At 37.6% G+C, this 20500-nt stretch overlaps 1 protein-coding gene and 1 pseudogene across 1 annotated transcript in view; both read right to left on the bottom strand.

Moving 5' to 3' along the window:
• The window catches only part of LOC135273997 (cytochrome P450 2C19-like), a 72786-nt gene that overhangs the window by 23734 nt on the left and 28552 nt on the right, over positions 1-20500 (bottom strand). The gene's annotated exons all lie outside the window — the stretch shown is intronic.
• LOC105709169 (vacuolar protein sorting-associated protein 16 homolog) lies at positions 12644-20276 on the bottom strand (annotated as a pseudogene).

Below are 20500 nucleotides of genomic sequence, written 5' to 3' on the forward strand. Positions count from 1 at the left end.
CTGTTTTAAATCAGCTTAAGCTATGATATATAGCAGTACATCATAAAGCTTATCCACACAAACAAGTAGGCTTTATACCTGGGATGCAAGATTAGTTTAGCATAGGCAAATCAATAAATGTGATTTATCACACAAATACAACTAAAGGCAAAAACCACATGACTATCTCAATAGATATGCAAGAGACATACAATAAAATTTAACATCCATTTATGTTAAAACCTCTCAATAAATTAGGTACTGAAGGAACATACCTGCATTATACTTGTTCTCACACTGATATAGAGAATTATATGAGACTGGGTAATTTATAAAGAAACTAGGTTTAATTGAATCACAGTTCCACATGGCTGAGGAAGCCTCAGGAATCTTACAATCATGGCAGAAGATGAAGGAGGAACAGGGCATGTCTTACATGGCTGCAGGAGACAGTGAGTCAGTGGGGAACTGCCACAGACTTTTAATGAACAGATCTCATGAGAACTGATTATCATGAGAAAAGCAAAGGGGAAATATGCTCCCATCAGTCAGTCACCTCCCACCAGGCCCCTCCCATAACATGTGGGAATTACAATTTGAAATGGGATTTGGGTGGAGACACAGAGCCAAACCATATCAATACCACAAAATGATAAGAGCTGTATATGAAAAACTCAGAGCTAACATCATACTGAACAGACAAAAGTTGGAAGCATTCCCCTTGAAAACTGGCACAAGACAAGGATATTCTTTCTCACCACTCCCATTCAACACAAGTACTGGAAGTCCTAGCCAGACAATCAGGCAAGAGAAGGATATAAAGGGCATCCCAATAGAAATGGAGGAAGTTAAACTATCCCTGTTTGCAGATGACATAACCCTATATCTAGAAAACCCCACAGTCTCATCCCAAATGGTCCTTAAGCTGATAAACAACTCACAGCACAGTCTCTGGATATAAAATCAATTGCAATATTCACTAACATCCCTATACACCAACAACAGCAAAGCAAAGAGCCAAATCAGAAACAAATTGCCATTCACAATTGCCACCAAAAAAGAATAAAATACCTAGGAATACAGCTAACAGGGAAGTAAAAGATCTCTACAAGAAGAACTACAAAACACCGCTCAAAGAAATCAGAGATGACACAAATGGAAAAGCATATCATGTTCATGGATAGGAAGAATAAACGTTGTTAAAATGACCATATTGTTCAAAGAAACTTAAAAATTCAATGTTATTCTTCTTAAACTACCACTGACATTATTCACAGAACTAGAAAATTGATTTTAAAATTCATATAGAATTAATAATTGGCCCAAATAGCCAAAGCAATTCTAAGCAAAAAGAACAAAGCTGGAGACATCATTCTACTAGACTTCAAACTATACTACAAGTCTACTGTAACAAAAACAACATAAACTGGTACAAAACCATAGTCATAGACAAATGCAACAGAATAGAGAACTCAAAACTAAGACTGCACAGATATAGCCATCTGATTTTTGAGAAGCCTAGCAAAAACAAGCAATGGGGAAAGAATTATCTATTTCATAAGTGGTGCTGGGAGAACTGGCTAGCCATATACAGAAAATTGAAATTGGAACCCTTCCTTACACCTTATACAAAAATTAACTCAAGATGGGTTAAAGACTTAAATGTAAAACCCAAAACTATAAAAATCATGGAAGACAACCCAGGCAATACCGGTATATTCTGGACATAGGCACAGGCATATTTCACAGCAAAGACACCAAAAGCAATTGCAACAAAAGCAGAAATTGACAAATGGAATCTAAATAAAGAGCTTCTGCGCAGCAAAAGAAACTAGGAACAGAATGAACAACCTATAGAATGGGATAAAAAATATTGCAAACTATGTATCTGACAAAGATCTAGTGTCCATTATCTATCAGGAACTAAAACAAATTTACAAGAAAAAAATTTTTGAATTAAACCCCATTAAAAAGTGGACAAAGACATAAACAGACACTTTTCAAAAGAAGACATACATATGGCCAACAATCATATGAAAAAAATCCCAACATCACTGATTATTAAAAAAAATGCAAATTAAAACCACAATGAGATACCATCTTACACCATTCAGAATGGTTATTACTAAAAAGCCATAAAATAACAGATGCTAGCAAGGTTATGGAGAAAAAGAAATGCTTATACACAGATGGTGGGTGTGTAAATTTGTTCAACTATTGTGGAAAACAGAGTAGCAACTTCTCAAAGACTTAAAGGCAGAAATATCATTTGATCCAGCAATCCCATTACTGGGTATATACCCAAAGGAATAGAAATCATTCTATTATAAAGACACATGCACACGTATGTTCATCACAGCACTATTCACAGTAGCAAAGATATCAAATCCACCTACATGCCCATCGGTGTTAGAGTAAATAAAGAAAATCTGGTACATATACATCATGGAATACTATGAAGCCATAAACAACAATGGGATCATGTCTTCTGCAGGAACATGGAGGAAGCTGGAGGCCATTATCCTTAGCAAATTAATGCAGGGAACAGAAAACCAAATACTGCATGTTCTCACTTATAAGTGTGAGCCAAAAGATGAGAATACATGAACACCTAGAGGGGAACAACACATGCTGGGGCCTATAGGAGGGTGGAGGATGGGAGAAGGGAGAGGATTGAGAAAAATAACTAGTGAGTTCTAGGCTTAATACTCAGATGATGAAACAATCTCTACAACGAACCCCCATTACACAAGTTTAGTTGTATAACAAACCTGCACATGTACCCCTGAACTTAAAATAAAAGTTAAGGAAACAAAAGAAAGGAAAGTAGTGGAAAGAATATGAGACTAAAATTAGGCTGGGATATACTGTTGGAATGTTCAAGATCAGGGTGAAAAGGTGGTATTCTCTAACTGTAATGTGGAAATTAGCACTGAGAAAACTAAAACCGATGAAAACAAAATATGTGTTGCAATACCGCTTGAGTCCTACAGTCCTATATTCAAAACAAAATTTTTGCAACATATGATTGTTGACCTATGTTCAGAATGGTATTGCCTAGGTTGTCTTCCTGTATTTTTATAGTTTTAGGTTTTACATTTAAGTCTTTTACCCATCTTGAGTTAGTTTTTGTATAAGGTGTACAATTTTCTGTATATGGCTAGTCAGTTCTCCCAGCACCATTTATGAAATAGATAATCCATTCCCCATTGCTTGTTTTTCATAAAGTAAATGGATATGGGATAAAGAGAAAATCATCTCTGATTTATTGGTCAAAGTGTAACTGGAAATTATCAAAAGAGAATAAATAAGTAACCCCAAAGTTAAATAAAACAAAACAAAGCAAAATAGTGCCATAAGTCCTAAGCAGTACAATTAGGTGAGAGAAAAGAGGCATTCAAATTTAAAAAGGTAAGTTAAATTTCTCCTGATTAAATATAACAGTCTTATCTAGAGAAACTCCTAATACACCAACAGTGTATTAATCTGTTTTCACATTGCTATGAAGAACTACATAAGTCTAGGTAATTTATGAAAAAAGAGGTTTAATTGACTTACAGTTCCATAAGCTAATAGGAAGAATGACTGGAAAGCCTCAGGAAACTGAAAATATGGCAAAAGGTGAAAGGAAAGCAAGAAACTTTTTCACGTGGTGAAAGGAGAAAGAGCGAGCAAAAGGGGAAGTACAAAACATTTTTAAAACATTAGATCTCATGAGAACTCACTCATTATCATTAGAACAGCAAGGAAGAAATCCACCTCCATTTTCCAGCTAGAGACACAAGTTGAAACCATGTTATACAGTAAATCCATCTTTTACAAAGGTGGCAAGAACATACACTGGGAAAAAGACAGTCTCTCTAAGAAATAGTGCTGGGGAAACTGGATATCCATATGCAGGAATAAAAACTACCCCCATATCTTGCCATAGGCAAAAACAAAATCAAAATTGACTAAAGACTTCAATGTAAGACCTCAAACTACAGAACTGCTGCAAGAAAACGTTGAGAAAACTCTCCAGCATATTAGACTGGGCAAAGAATTCCTGAGTAATACCCCACAAGAACATGCAACCAAATCAAAAATGGACAAATGGAATTTTATCAAGTTAAAAAGTTTCAACACAGCAAAGAATACAATCAACAAAGTGAAGAGATAACCCACAGATAGGGAGAAAATAATTGCAAACTACCCCTCTAACAGGGAATTAACCACCAGAATATATAAGGAGCTCAAACAACTCTCTAGGAACAAATCTAATAATTTAATTTTAAGTGAGCAAAAGATTTGAATAGACATTTCTCAAAATAAGACATACAAATGGCAAACAGACATATGAAAAGGTGTTCAACATTATTGATCATCTGAGAAATGCAAATCAAAACTACAATCAGATACCATCTCACCCCAGTTAAAGTAGCTTATATTCAAGAGACGAGCAATAACAAATGCTGGTAAGGATAGGAAGGAAAGGGAACCCTCATACACTGTTTGTGGAAATTTAAATTCATAAAATTACTATGGAGCAACATTTGGAGGTTCCTCAAAAAACTAAAAATAGAGCCACCAAGTGATCCAGCAATCCCATTGCTAGGTATATACCCGAATGAAAGGAAATCAGTATATCGAAGTGATATCTGCACTCCCATGTTTTTTCCAGCATTGTTTATAATAGCTAAGATATGGGAACAACCTAAGTGTTCATCAACAGATGAATGGATAAAAAAATGCGGTACATATACACAGTGGAGTACCATTCATTTATTTAAAAAAAATGAGATTCAGTCATTTGCAACAACACAGATAGAATTGGAGATCATTATGTTAAGTGAAATAAGCCAAGAACAGAAAGACAAACATCACATGTTCTCACTTATTTGTGGGATCTAAAAATTAAAACAATTGAGCCCATGGAGACACAGAGTAGAAGGATGGTTACCAGAGGCTGGGAAGGGTAGTGAGTGAGTGAAGGGGAGTGGAAATTGCTAATGGGTAAAAAAATAGTTAGAATTAATGAATAGGGCCTAGTATTTAATAGCACAATAGAGTGACTATAGTCAATAATCATTCAATTATACATTTTCAAATAACTAAAAGAGTATAATTGGATTGTTTGTAACATAAAGGATGAATGCTAGAGGGGATGGGTAAACCATCTTTCTATGATGTGATTATTACACATTGCACTTCTATATCAAAAGATTTCATGTACCCATCAAATATATACACCTTCTGTGTACCCAGAAACATTTAAAATAAGAAATTTTAAAACACACAAAAAAAACTATAAAGCTGTAGTATCTAAAATAACATTATATTAGCCTAAAATCAGACACATGGGCCTATGAAAGAGAATAGAGAACACAGAAATGATTCCATGCCTTTACAGCAAACTTCTTATTATTGACAAGGTACCAAGAACATTCACTGGTGAAAGAACAGTCCCTTCATTAAATAGCACCAGGAAAACAGGATATTTATATGCAGAAAAATTTTAAAAAGGCCAAGTATCTCTCATTATTTACAAAAATAAACTCAAATTAAATAATTAATACATAAAACTACTAGAAGAAAAACAGGAGAAATGATTCAGAGTATTGGTCTGGGCAATGGATAAAACTTCAAAAGCACAGACAACCAAAGGAAAAATAGACAAATCAGATTATATCAAACTGAAAAGCTTCTGCATAGCAAAGAAAGCATTTAATAAAGTGTAAAGACAAACTGAAGAAGGAGGGAAAATATCTGCAATTTTAAAAATCTGACCAGGGTTAATATCCAAAATATACTAGTAACTCAAACAACTCAACAGAAAAAAAAATACTATAATTAAAATATAGGTAAATAAACTAAACAGATATCTCTCAAAAGAGACATACAAGTGGCCAATAGGTATATGAAAAATGCTCAAGATTATGTCAGCATGAAAATTCAAATCAAAACCACAATGAGATATCAGCTTACTCCAGTTAGAATTGCTATCGTTAAAAACACAAAAGACAGCAAATGCTAGTGAAGATTCAGAGAAAGAGAACTCATAAACTGTTATTGGTAATGTAAATTAGTACTGACATGATGGAAAACAGTATGAAGAATTCTCAAACTAAAAATAGAACTACCATATAATCCAGCAATCCCATTCTTGGGTATATAACCAAATGAAAAGATATTGTTATATCAAAGAGCTAGCTATACTTCCATACTTAAAGCACTATTCATCATAGCCAAGATATGGAATCAACCTAAGTGCCCATCAACAGATAAACGGGTATAAAAACATACACAATGGAATAGTAATTACCAATAAAAAAAAAAAAAAGCAGAAAATTCTGCCATTCACAGCCACATGGTTGAGATTAAAGGACATTATGTTAAGTGAAATAAGCCTGGCACAGAAAGATAAATAACACATGTTCTTATTCATCTGTGGAAGCTAAGAAAGTTAATCTCATAGAAATAGAGAGCAGAATAGTAGGTAGAGAAGTAGGGGGGATAGCCAGAAGTTGGTTAACACATACAAAAGTTCAGCTATATAAAAGGAGTAAGTTATAGTGTTCTATAGCAGTTTAGGGTGACTATAATTAACAACATATTATTGTATATTTTCAAATAGCTAGAAGAGCAGATTTTTAATGTTTCCAGCACAAGGAAATGAAAAATATTTGAGGTTATAGATACATTCATCATCCTGCTTGAGCATTACACAATGTATACATGTACTGAAATATTAAGTACACCCCATAAATATGTACAATTATTGTGTCCACTAAAATAATAAATTATAAATTTATAATATATCAATAATATAAATTTATATATGATCTATAATATACATTTATGATAATGTATTTAAAATATATACTATATTTTACTATTATACATTTGTAATATTTATAAATTATAAATAAATTATAATAATTGATCAAATCAAATAAAGGCTAAGAAAAAAACAAGAAAATAACAAGTGTTGGTGAGAATATGGAGAAAGTAAAATCCTTATGTCCTACTGACGGGAATGCCATGTAAAATGGTGCAGCTGTTAAGAAAAACATTAAGGCAGTTCAAGAACTAAAAATAGAATTACCACATATCCCAGAAATGCCACTTCTGGGTATACATTCAAAAGAATTGAAAGCAGCACATCAAAAAGATATTTGTTTACCCATATTCATAATAGCATTACTCACAAAGCCAAAAGGTGAAAATAATCCAAGGGCCCATCAACCGATAAATGGGTAAGCAAATTTGGTTTATACATACAACAGAATATTACTCACCCTTAGAAAGGAAGAAAAATCTGACACATGCAAAAACATGAATGAACTCAGAGAACATAACATTAGACTAAGTGAAATATGCCAGTCACAAAAGAGAAAATATGTTATGATTCCACTTTAATGAGGTAACCAGCACATTCAATTTCATGGAGACACAAAGTAGAATGTTGGTTGCCATGGGATGGTGGGAGGGAGAAATGTGGAGTTATCATTTGAGGTGGGGGTAGGTTCCACAACATTTTTTCTTGCATCATCCACACCTCTGGACACTTCTTTTTGGGCAACCCATTCCTTTTGATAAATTTCAGAGCAAGTGACAAGGGAATGGGAATTTTAACTGCAGCTAGTCTACACAGTCTCTGGCAGATAAGACTGACAAAGACATCAAAGAACGTGGTGGGCAACCTTTACAAGGTTCATCTCCTGTTCCTGTGTTACTATGGAGATGCTTCATGAAATTATTGGTATGAATTAGTTTGCATAGTTGAGAAAATTATACTATTTTGGTTTTGTTTGTTGATTGCTTTATTGGTAAGACAGGGTTTTGTCATGTTACCCAGGCTGTTCACAAACTTCTGAACTCATGCCATCTGCCTGCCTCACCCTCACAAAGTGCTGAGATTACAGGCATGACCTACAATGCCTGGCCAAGAGTTATTATTAAATGGATATCAAGTTTCCATTTTGTGAAACTAAAAGAATTATAGATGTATGACAGTGATATTTGCACAACAATACAAGTGTAATTAATGCCAATGTACTCTAGGCTTAAAATGATTAATACAGAAACTTTTGTTATGTGTTTTTTGCCACAATTTATTTAACAAAATTTTAAAAATTATACACAACTAATAAGTGAGATTTATCCCAGAAATGCAAGGGTGGTTCAACAAGAAAGTCAATCAGTGTATACTATATCATATTGGAATAAAAGGGAAAAACATGTTCATCTCATTAGATGCATAAAAAAGTTGACAACTTTCAACACCCATTATAACAAAAACATTCAGAAAGCTATAAGTGAAATAAAACTCCCTTACCATAATGAAGCATATTTATGAAGACTTAAAAGCCAGAGCATACTAAATTGTGAAAGGTTAAAAGCTTACAACTTAAAATCAGAAAGGAAAGAATAAAAAGAAGGATGTCCACTTTTCCTACTATTAGACATAGTATTGGAAATTCTAGCCAGAACAATTAGGCAAGAAAATAAAATAAAATCCATCCAAATAGGAAAGAAAAAATTCAAATCATGTGTATTTGAAGATAACATAATTCCACATGTAAAAAATCTCATACAATACACAAAGAAAACAAGTAGAGCTAATAAATGATTTCAGCCTAATCAGGGTACAAGATCAATGCATAAATTAGTTGTGTCTCCATACATCAACAATAAAAAAAAAATTTACTCAAGAGATGCAGAGAAGGCCTTAGACAAAATTCAACAGGCCTTTATGCTAAAAACCCTCAATAACCTAGGTATTGATGGAACATATCACAAAATAATAAAAGCTATTTATGACAAACCCACAGCCAATATCATACAGAATGGGCAAAAACTGAAAGCATTCCCTTTGAAATCTGGCACTAGACAAGGATGCACTCTCTCACCACTCCTATTCAATATAGTATTAGAAGTTCTAGCCAGAGCAATCAGGCAAGAAAAAGAAATAAAGAGTATTCAGTTAGGAAAGGAGGAACACAAATTATCTCTATTTGCAGACGACATGATTGTATATTTAGAAGACCCCCCTGTCTCAGCCCAAAATCCCCTGAAACTGATAGGCAACTTCAGCAAAGTCTTAGGATCTACAATCAATCTGCAGAAATCACAAGCATTCCTATACACCAATAACTGACAAACAGAGAGCCAAATCAAGAGCTAACTCCCATTCACAATTGCTACAAAGAGAATAAAATACACAACTAACAAAGGATGTAAGAACCTCTTCAAGGAGAACTGCAAACCACTGCTCAAGGAAATAGGAGAGAACGCAAACATATGGAAAAACATTCCATGCTCATGGTTAGAAAGAATAAGTATTATGAAAATGGCCATACTGCCCAAAGTAATTGATAGATTCAACACTATCCCCATCAAGCTACCAATGACTTTCTTCAAAGAATTGGAAAAAAACCCCTTAAACTTCATATGGAACCAAAAGAGAGCCCGCATAACCAAGCCAATCCTAAGCAAAAAGAACAAAGCTGGATGCATCGCGGTACCTGACTTCAAACTATACTACAAGTCTACAGTAATCAAAACAGCATGGTACTGGCACCAAAACAGAGATATAGACCAATGGAACAGAACAGAGGCCTTGGAGGCAATGCCACACATCTACAACCATCTAATCTTTGACAAACCTCACAAAAACAAGCAATGGGGAAAGGATTCCCTGTTTAATAAATGGTGTGGGAAAAACTGGCTATCCATCTGCAGAGAGCTGAAACTGGACCCCCCCTTACATTCTACATTAAGATTAACTCCAGATGGATTAAAGATTTAAACATAGGACGGAGGCAGCAAACCACATTGCCATGTATGTACCTATGTAACAATCCTGCATGATCTGTACATGTACCCCAAAACCTAAAGTATAATTTAAAAAGAAAAAAAGAGAAAGAGAGAGATGCAGCAATGGTTCTAGAAGAAAACACACATACACACACACACACACACATTGAGAAGTCCTGAATCTTTATATCTTTATTTTACCATTTTTCTGAAATGACTGTGTGTGTTTATATGTAAGTAATAGTTATCACCACTTTCTGATCAATTTTTAAAACTAATTCTTTCAATAAGTGTTTTTCACAAAAAATCCTGGATTTAGTTCTAAAATCAGAATAAACTATGCAAACTTTGAATACAAAAAAAAAAGTGTAAACATAAAACCTAACGCCATAAAAATCCTAAAAGAAAACTAGGCAAAACCATTCAGGACGTAGGCATCAGCAAGGACTTCATGACTAAAACACCAAAAGCAATGACAACAAAAGCCAAAATAGAAAAACTGGATCTAATAAAACTTAACAGCTTAATCATAACAAAAGAAACAATCATCAGAGTGAACTGGAAACCAACAGAATGGGAAGAAATTTTTGTAATCTACCCATCTGACAAAGGGCTGATATCCAGAATCTACAAAGAACTAAAACAGATTTACAAGAACAAAAATAAAAAAACCCATTCAAAAGTTGGTGAAGGATATGAACAGACATTTTTCAAAAGAAGACATATATGAGGCCAACAAACATATGAAAAAAATGCTCATCATCACTGGCCAACAGAGAAATGCAAATCAAAAATGTTATCACATTGAGATACCATCTCACTCCAGTTAGAGAGGCAATCATTTAAAAATCTGGAGACAACAGATCCTGGAGAGGATGTGGAGAAATACGAACACTTTTACACTGTCGGTGGGAGTGTAAATTAGTTCAACCATTGTGGAAGACAGTGTGGCGATTCCTCAAGGATCTAGAAATAGAAATTTCATTTGACCCAGCAATCCTATCACTGGGTATATACCCAAAGGATTGTAAATCCTGCTGTTATAAAGACACATGCACATGTATGTTCACTGCAGCACTGCTTACCATAGCAAAGACCTGGAACCAACCCGAATGTCCATCAATGATAGACTGGGCCATGGATGAACCTGGAAACCATCATTCTCAGCAAACTGACACAAGAACAGAAAACAAAACACCACATGTTCTCACTCATAGGCAGGTGTTAAACAACGAGAACACATGGGCACAGGGAGGGGAACATCACACACTGGGGTCTGTTGTGGGGTGGGTGGCTAGGGGAGGGACAGTGGCGAGTGGGGAAGTAGGGGAGGAATAACATTAGGAGAAATACCTAATGCCTAATGTAGGTGATGGGGGAATGGAGGCAGCAAACCACTATGGCATGAGTATACATATGTAACAATCCTGCAAGATCTGCACATGTACTCCAGAACTTAAAGTATACAAAAAAAAAAAAAAATCTTAAAGGCAGCTAGAGAAAAAGGTCAGGTCACATACAAAGAGAATCTTGTCAAGCTAACAGGGGATGATCAGCCTATTTTCAATATTCATTTAAAAAGGAAATTATAAGAAAGAATTTTCTAACCTGTCAAACTAAGCTTCATAAGCAAAGAAGAAATAAAATCTTGTCCAAACAAGTAAATACCAGGAAATTCTGTTACCATTAGACCAGCCTTATAAGAGATCATTAAAAGAGTTATAAATATGGAAAATGAAAGACCTGCTACCACAAAACACACTTAAGTATATAGCCCACAGATTCCATAAAGCAGTCACACAATAGAAATTACAAAGCAACCAGCTAACAATTTCATAATAGAATCAAAACCTCAGGTAAAAGGCAAAGAGTAGCACATAGGATTAAAAATAAGACCCATCCTTCTACTGTCTTCAGAAATACAAAGCCCATCTTCTACTGGTAGAAGTAGAAGAGCCATCTCAGACCTAGAAAACCCTAAAGAACCTTCCAAAAAGCTCCTGGAACTGTAACACAACTTCAGTGAAATTTCAGTACACAAAATAAATGTGTAAAAATCAGTGGCATTTTTATATTCTAAAAATTTTCATGCTGAAAGGTAAATCAAGAACCCAATCCCATTTATAATAACCACAAAAAGAAAACCTAGGAATACAGCTAAAAAGGGGGACAAAAGGTCTCTACAAAGGAGAACTACAAAGCACTGCTGAACAAAATTATAGATGACACAAAAAAATGGAAAAACAGCTCATGCATATGGATTGAAACAATCAATATCACTAAAATGACTAGACTGCCAAAGCAAACTACAGATTCAATGTTATTCCTATCAAACTACCAGTGTCATTTCTCACAGAATTAGAAAAAAAACTATTCTAAAATTCACATGGAACCAAAGAAGAGCCCATATAGCAAAAACAATCCTAAGCAAAAAGAACAGTTGAAAGCTTCACATAAGGTGACTTCAAACTATACTGTAAGATTACAGTAACTAAGACAACATGTAACTGGTACAAAACAAATTGAACAGAAGTAGAGAAGCCAGAAATAAAGCCACACCCCATAGCTATCTGATCTTCAACAAAGTTGACAAAAATAATCAATGAGTAGATGAGTATCTATTCAGTAAATTGAACTAGGATAACTGGCTAGCTATATGCAGAATGAAACTGGAACACTTCCTTGCACCATATGCAAGAATTAACTTGAGATGGAATAATGATGTAAATTTAAGACCTCAAACTATAAGAATTCTATACAAAAAAAATCTATGAAATATCATTCTGGATACAGGCTTTGTCAAAGAATTTATGAATAACTCCTCAGAAGCAACTGGAACCAAAATGAATATTGACAAGTGGGACCTAATAAAAGTGCTTCTGCACAGCAAGAAAAACTATCAACAGAATAAACAGACGACCTACAGAATGGGACAAAATATTTGCAAACTGTGAATCCAACAATGGTCCAATATCAAGAATTTATAAGAAACTTAGACAATTCAACAAGTTAAAAAACAAATAACCCCATTAAAAAGTGGACAAAAGACACATATTCTTCAAAGAAGACATACACATGGCCAACAACCATATGACAAAAATGCTCAACATCACTAATCATCAGATAAATGCAAATCAAAACCACAATAAGGTATCTCATACCAGTCAGAATGGATATAATTAAAAAGCCAAAAAATAAGAGATGTTGGTGAGGCTGCAGGGAAAAGGGAAAACTTATATACTACTGGTGGGAATGTCAAGTTAGTTCAGCCATTATGGGAAGCAGTTTGGAGCTTCCACAAAGAACTAAAAACAGAACTGCCATTTGATGCAACTATTTCACCACTGGGCATGCACCCAATGGAAAACAAATTGTTCTACCAAAAAGACACATGTGCTTGTATGTCCATCCCTGCACTAGTTGCAATAGGAAAGACACAGAAACCACCAATGGTGTGTGGCATAAAGAAAATGTGGTATATACACACCATGAAATGCTATGCAGCCATTAAAAAAATCATATCTTTGCAGCAACATAGATGCAGCTGGAGGCCATTATCTTGAGAGAATTAATGCAGCAACAGAAAACCAAACACCGCATGTTCTCATATAAAAGTGGGATACAAATATGGAAACAATACACACTGGCAATTACTATAGACGATAGAGAGATATAGAAGCAAGAGCTGAAAAACTACCTATTGGATACTATCCTCACTACCTTGGTGATGGAATAATTTGTACCCTAAACTTTAGCATCACACTATATACCTATGTAACAAACTTGAACATGCACTTCCTAAATCTAAAATAAAAGCTGAAAATTTTTTTAAAAAAGATATCTCATATAGTATCATTTCAAAATCAGTCAATCAATGATGATAACTAAATACAAAATTTAAAGTAAACTTGATTTTAAAACGAAACTGGTCCTCCGTCTCCGAGGTGGGATGCAGATATTAGTGAAGACCCTGACTGGTAAGACCATCACCCTCGAGGTCAAGCCCAGTGACACCACTGAGAATGTCAAGGCAAAGATCCAGGACAAGGAAGGCATCCCTCTTGACCTGTTGATCTTTGCCAGAAAGCAGCTGGAAGAGGGGTGCACCCTGTCTGACTACAACATCCAGAAAGAGTCCACTCTACATCTGGTACTTTTTTTTTTTAAGTATTCCAATGTTATTTACAACCAGACAGCCCTGCTACCACCCACCAACCGCCCCCGCACTGCCTCCTCAGCATTGCTCTGGGGGAGGAGCTGGATGAACTATGATCCTTTTGCCAAGCCCAGGTGCTGGGAGGAACCCCTTGCTTGAGATGTGCAGGGTGGACTCATCACTTCTTCTGGGCTTGTGCACTGGCCCATTCAATCTTGTCAGCTGTGGCCCCATCTGTGGCTCCCATGCAGTGGGACAATACGAGGCTCAGCTCAGCCTCATTCAGGTGTTCGATGGCCACGTCTGCAGCCTGAGCCACATCGCCAATAAGAAGCAAAGCCTTGACCTTCTGCTGAGGACCCACACGGGAAGCATACTTCTTGGCTTTGTATTTATTGTGTTGTTTCATGCAGATCTCCACAAAAGGCAGGTATCCAATGGGGGATTTCTTGCTCTTGGAAAACTTCTCTAGTTCTTCCCAGTCTTCCAAATCTGCCAGTGCAGTCAGCTTCAGTCACCAGAGCCTCTTGGCAGGGATGTGGAAGTCACATGCCAGTTGTTCTGCATGCTTGTTGTGACCACCAAGAATGAGGGTGGTAATAGTGTCATGCAGACACAGGTCTAGAAACTGGCCCCCTAGCTTGTCTTCTAGGCTCCGCTGCAGACATGGGAGCTGCATTTGATCCTCTGTAGCCTTGGCTGCAAACTCATTCTTGGCCTTGTAGAAGGCATTGGCGGCTGTCTGAAGAGCTGCTATTCGGCCCTCAATCTGCTTTTCTGCAGCATAGCTGGCTCGGATGTGGAAGCTACCAAATTCCTGGTGATTGTCATCCTGATTATAAAGGTCCTTCAGCGTCTCTAATTCTTGATGCTTACAGAACTGTCAGTACAAACTCAGGGTCATGGGCTGATTCGGAAGAGTCATGAAAAAAATCTCCTCAGTTCAGCTCATTCTTCAGGTACAGCAACACTGTGAACACCAGGTCAGTGTCCCCACTCTCAATGGCCTTGCTTAGTGCCAGCTTGCTCCTCTTCATCTTTAGGAGAAGGGGTACCTGATCCCCTGAGCGTGGCTCATACTCCAGCAGGTTGATGGCCAGCTCCGTGCGGCCACAGTCATAGGCTCATGCAGCAATGTCAGAGTAAGAGACACCAGGCGTGTCCCCCAGCTTCTGGTTAATGGCTCAAGCCACATCCTCATCTGAGACATCCTTCTCTTGCACCTTATAGTAGGCCCAATGGGCCAGGATCCTGCTGATGCCCTGTACTTCAGGAAGGTGCAAGTACTCACATATCTGGAAGGCCAGGGGATGAAGTCTCTGCAACACAAGCCTGTCCAGCAGCACCTGGATGGTGAGCTGCTTGTGTTGGCTATAGGTGAGTGGGATCCCAATGTGATAGTCCCTAATGGCATTGAGCACATGCAGGTCTTGACACATGAGCACGAAGCTGTCGGGTGGAAATCTGTCCAGGAAACACTTTACAAAGGAGGCGGCCCTGAGCAGACTCTTCCACGTCTGATTGGTACTCATGTCCTGCAGCCTCAATGCACGGCTGCACGGCCTGGGTCAGCCGGCCCAGCTCCTGGATCTCCCGCAGGAACTCGTCTGCCTTCTGGCTCTCTTTCTCATATTCCTTCTGAGCCTCCAGGAGCAGCGCCCCGGGGGCTATTGAGGCAATTTTGAAGATCTCCTTCTTGGCCGTTGGAACCTCATGCAGAAACTCGTGGGTGCTACAGGAGAAGATGCGGACACCATGGAGCTCAGGTACCAGGTAGGAGTCCTCGTCCAGCACAAACTGGATGCTCTCGGGTGCATCGCCCACCACAATCAGCCGCCTCTCCGAGGCCACCGACACAGCCCTCTCTTTGCTACGAGGACGGCTGCACCAGACATAGACAAGCAAGCTGGAAGCTTGTGTGGGTGAACGCGAGTAGGAAAGAACTACCTGTGACTAGGTATTTTCAAAATGGCGGCTTTATCATCCCTTCCCTTTGCCAGTCATGTGTACCATAAGGAGCAGACAAAATGGCACGAATCAAGTGGAAAGTCCTATTTGCATAATAAAATTAGAGTGGGGTGGCCAGCCTTCCCCACCTGCTATGTAAATGTCACACTTGATTGAACCAATCACCTGCTTTGGAGGTGCCCAGATGTTGCAGTTGAACTAACACAGCTTCTCCTTGAGTGATGCCGTCCCCATCTAGATGTAGCCTGTGTATGTGAAGAGTGACAGATGTCGGTAGGTGAAGGAGACAGCCATCTGCAGGAAGCTGCTTACTCCTGGGCTCAGGCCAGGGGGGTCACGGTGGAGCAGGCTGCATGGCCCAGGAGGTATAGATCAGGCACCACAGCCAGAAGAATGTGTGCACTCAGTCCTGGTACAGCGCAGTCCAACAGGAGGGTGCACTTTGCAGACCTGACATCTCTGGCTTCCAGCGGAGTTTGAGGTCACCCACATTGGCACTGAGGGTGAAGTGGTGCAGTTCAATTGTACAAGATACTATTTGTTAGAAAATGATTTGGGGCTGCTTTTCATTAAAAAGAGAAATCTTACCAAGGACTCCCAAATGCTTACTATCTCCCTAAGTAATTTCTTCTTAATTTCTGTATCTGCGAGTACTCAATTTCCAACTTCAAAACTTACTACAAAGTATAATAATCAAAACAGTGTGGTACTAGCATACAGACACCAAGACCAGTGGAATAAAACTGAAATCAAGAAATAAACCTAAACATCTATGGCCAATTTACTTTGATCAAGGGTGCCTAGACCATTCAATCCGAGGAAAAAATCTCTTCAATAAGTGATGATAAGACCATTGGACGATGAAATGCAAAAGAATGAAGCTGGAACCTTCCCTGCCTCACTCCAAATGAAAAATATAACTAACAATGACTGGAAAAACTTAAATATAAGAGCCAAAACTATAAAACTCTTAGAATAAAACATAGGAGTACATCTTCATGGCTTAATATTTGGCAATAGATTTATAAATTTGATACTAGAGTGGCAAAAGAAAAAAATAGATAAACCAAACTTCATCAAAATTAAAGTTTGTCCAACAAGAATATAATTAAGAATGTGAAATAGCCACTGACAGAATGAGAGGAAATATTTTTATATTATGTATATGTGAGAGTTTAATGATTTGAATACACAAACAATTCTGACAGCTTAAAAAGAAAAATAAAGGCAACTTAATTTAAATAAAAAATGGACTTAAATGGCATTTCTCCAAAGAAGATATACAAATAAGTAATAGTATATTAAAAGAAGTTCAAAATCACTGATCATTAAATACAAGTTAAAACCACAATGAGAGCGGGTGTGATGACTCACACCTGTAATCCCAGCACTTAGGGAGGCCAAGGTGGGCAGATCACCTGAGGTCAAGCATTCTAGACCAGCCTGGCTAACATGGTGAAACCCCATTTCTACCAAAAATATAAAAATTAGCCAGATGTTGTGGTGCATGCCTGTAATCCCAGCTACTCTGGAGGCTGAGGCAGGGGTATTGCTTGAACCCAGGAGGCAAGGTTCCAGGGAGCTGAGATCACACCACTGCACTCCAGCCTGGGCAACAGAGTGAGACTCTGTCTCTAAATAAATCAATAAATTCACACTGAGATACCACTGTGCATTCACTAGGATGGCTTTAATAAATACAGAAAATTACAAGTATTAGCAACTATGTGGAAAAATAGAAATCCTTCTACACTGCTGGAAGGAATATAAAGTGCCACATTCACTGTAGAAAAGTTTGACTCTTATACAAGAAGATAAACATAAAATTACCATTTGACCCAGCAACTCAACTCCTGAGAATATACCCAAGAATAATTAAAACATGCCCATAAAGAAACATACACAATGGTCAACACAAGATAATCTATAAGAGCCCAAAGTTGGAAACAATGCAAATGTCCATAAACAGATGAATAACAAATTGTGATATATGTGCATGGAAAATGAAATATTTTTCAGCCACAAAAAATAATGAAGTGCTGATATATGCTGCAACTTAAATGACTCTTCAAAACATTGTAAGTGAAACAACCCAGAAATAACAGGTTACATATGCTATGAGTCCTTTATATAGCCATAACAGGAAATTCATAGAGACAGAAAGATTAGAGGTTATTACATGATGTGGTAAGGGAATGGAGTGATTATTTAATCAATATGATGTTTTTGTGTAGTGATAAAAACATTTTGAAACCAGAGAAAGCTGGCGGTTGCACAACACTGTGAAAGCATTAAATACCACTTAAGTGTACTCTTTAAACTGGTTAATCTATGTTATGTGAATTTCACTTCAATTTTTTAAATGGTGTAACTCCCTGTTCTACAGATTTATTGCAATCCTGTCAAAATCCCCTTTGGCTCCTTTGAAGAAAAGCAAGTTCTTAGAAACCAACAGAGACTTAGACTCCCAATTTGTTAGTCCACATCTTTTAATTAGGGCATTTAACCCATTTACATTTAAGTTTAATATTGTTATTTGTGAATTTGATCCTGTCGTTATAAAGCTAGCTGGTTATTTTGCCCATTAGTTGACACAGTTTCTTATAGTGCCAACCGTCTTTACCATTTGGTATGTTTTTGCAGTGGCTGGTACTAGTTGTTCCTTTCCATATTTAGTGCTTCCTTGAGGAGCTCTTGTAAGGCAGGCCTGATGGTTACAAAATTTCTCAGCATTTACTTGTCTGTGAGGGATTTTATTTCTCCCTCACTTATGAAGCTTAGATTTTCTGGATATGAAATTATAGGCTAAAAATTATATTATGTAAGAATGTTAAATATTGGCCCCCAGTCCCTTCTGGCTTGTAAAGTTTCTCCTAAGAGATCTGCTGTTAGTCTGATGGCCTTCCCTTTATGGGTAACCTGAACTTTCTCTCTGGAAGTCCTTAACATTTTTTCCTTCATTTCAACCTTGGGGAATCTGATTATGTGTCTTGGGATTGCTATTATCAAGGAGTATCTTTGTGGTGTTCTCTATAGTTTCTGAATTTGAATGTTGGCCTGCCTTGCTGGAATGGGGAAGTTCTCCTGGATAATATCCTGAAGAATGTTTTCCAACTTGGTCCCATTCTCCCTATCACTTTCAGGTACACCAATCAAATGTAGGTTTGGTCTTTTCACATAGTCTTATATTTCTTGGAGGCTTTGTTCCTTTTCATTCATTTTTTTCTAATCTTGTCTTCATGCTTTATTTCACTAAGTTGATCTTCAATCTCTGATATCCTCTCTTCTGCTTAATTGATTCATCTATTGATACCTGCATATGTTTTGTAAAAGTTCTCGTGCTGTGTTTCCCAGCTCCATCAGGCCATTTATGTTCTTCTCTAAATTGGTTATTCTAGTTAACAATTCCTTTAACCTTTTTTCAAGGTTCTTAACTTCCTTGTATTGGGTTAGAACATGCTTTTTTAGCTTGGTGGAGTTTTTTACAAACCACATTCTGAAGCCTGCGTCTGTCAATTCACTAAACTCACTCTCTGCCCTGTTTTGTTCCCTTGCTGGTGAGGAGTTGTGATCCTTTGGAGGAGAAGAGGCATTCTGGTTTTTGAAATTTTCAGCAATTTTTCACTAGTTTTTCCTCATCTTTATGGATTTATCTACCTTTGTTCTTTGATGCTGGTGACCTTTGGTTGGAGTTTTTGTGTGGACATCCTTTTTGTTGATGTTGATGCTATTTCTTTCTGTTTGCTAGTTTTCCTTCTAACACTTAGGCCCCTCTTCTGCAGGTCTGCTAGAGTTTGCTGGAGCTCCACTCCAGATGCTGTTTGCCTGGGTATCACCAGCAGAGGTTGCAGAACAGCAAATATTTTTGCCTGTTCTTTTGTCTGGAAGCTTTGTCACAGAGGGACACCTGCCAGACACCAGCCAGAGCTCTTCTGTCTGAGGTGTCTGTCAACCCCTGCTGGGAAGTGTCTCACAGTCAGGAGGCATGGGGGTTAGGGACCCACCTGAGGAGGCAATCTGTCTTTTAGAGATCTTGAGTGCTGTGCTGGGAGATCTGCTGCTCTCTTCAGAGCTTACAGGCAGGAATGTTTAAGTCTGCTGATGCTGTGCCCACAGCCAACCCTTTCCCCAGGTGCTCCGTACTAGGGAGATGGGAGTTTTATCTATAAGCCCCTGACTGGGACTGCTGCCTTTCTTTCAGAGATGTCCTGCCCAGGGAGGAGGAATATAGAGAGGTAGTCTGGCTACAGTGCCAAGCTGCAGTGGACTCCACCAAGTTCGAACTTCCTGGAAGCTTTGTTTACACTGTGAGGGGAAAACTGCCTACTCAAGCCTCATAATGGTGGACAACACTACCTCCATCAAGCTCCAGCATCCTAGGTCAACTTCAGACTGCTGTGCTGGCAGTGAGAATTTCAAGCCACTGGATCTTAGCTTGCTGGGCTCCATGAGGGTGGGTTCCACTAGAGCACTTGGCTCTCTGGCTTCAGCCCCCTTTCCAGGAGAGTAAACAGTTCTGTCTCACTTTACAGACTCCTTTCCAGGAGAGTAAAACAGTTCTGATGTCACTGGGGTGTTAAAAAAAAAAAAAAAAACTCC

This window comes from Aotus nancymaae, unplaced genomic scaffold, assembly GCF_030222135.1.
Source record: "Aotus nancymaae isolate 86718 unplaced genomic scaffold, 86718_ANA_hifiasm-v0.15.2.pri h1tg000010l, whole genome shotgun sequence".
Lineage (NCBI taxonomy): Eukaryota > Metazoa > Chordata > Mammalia > Primates > Aotidae > Aotus > Aotus nancymaae.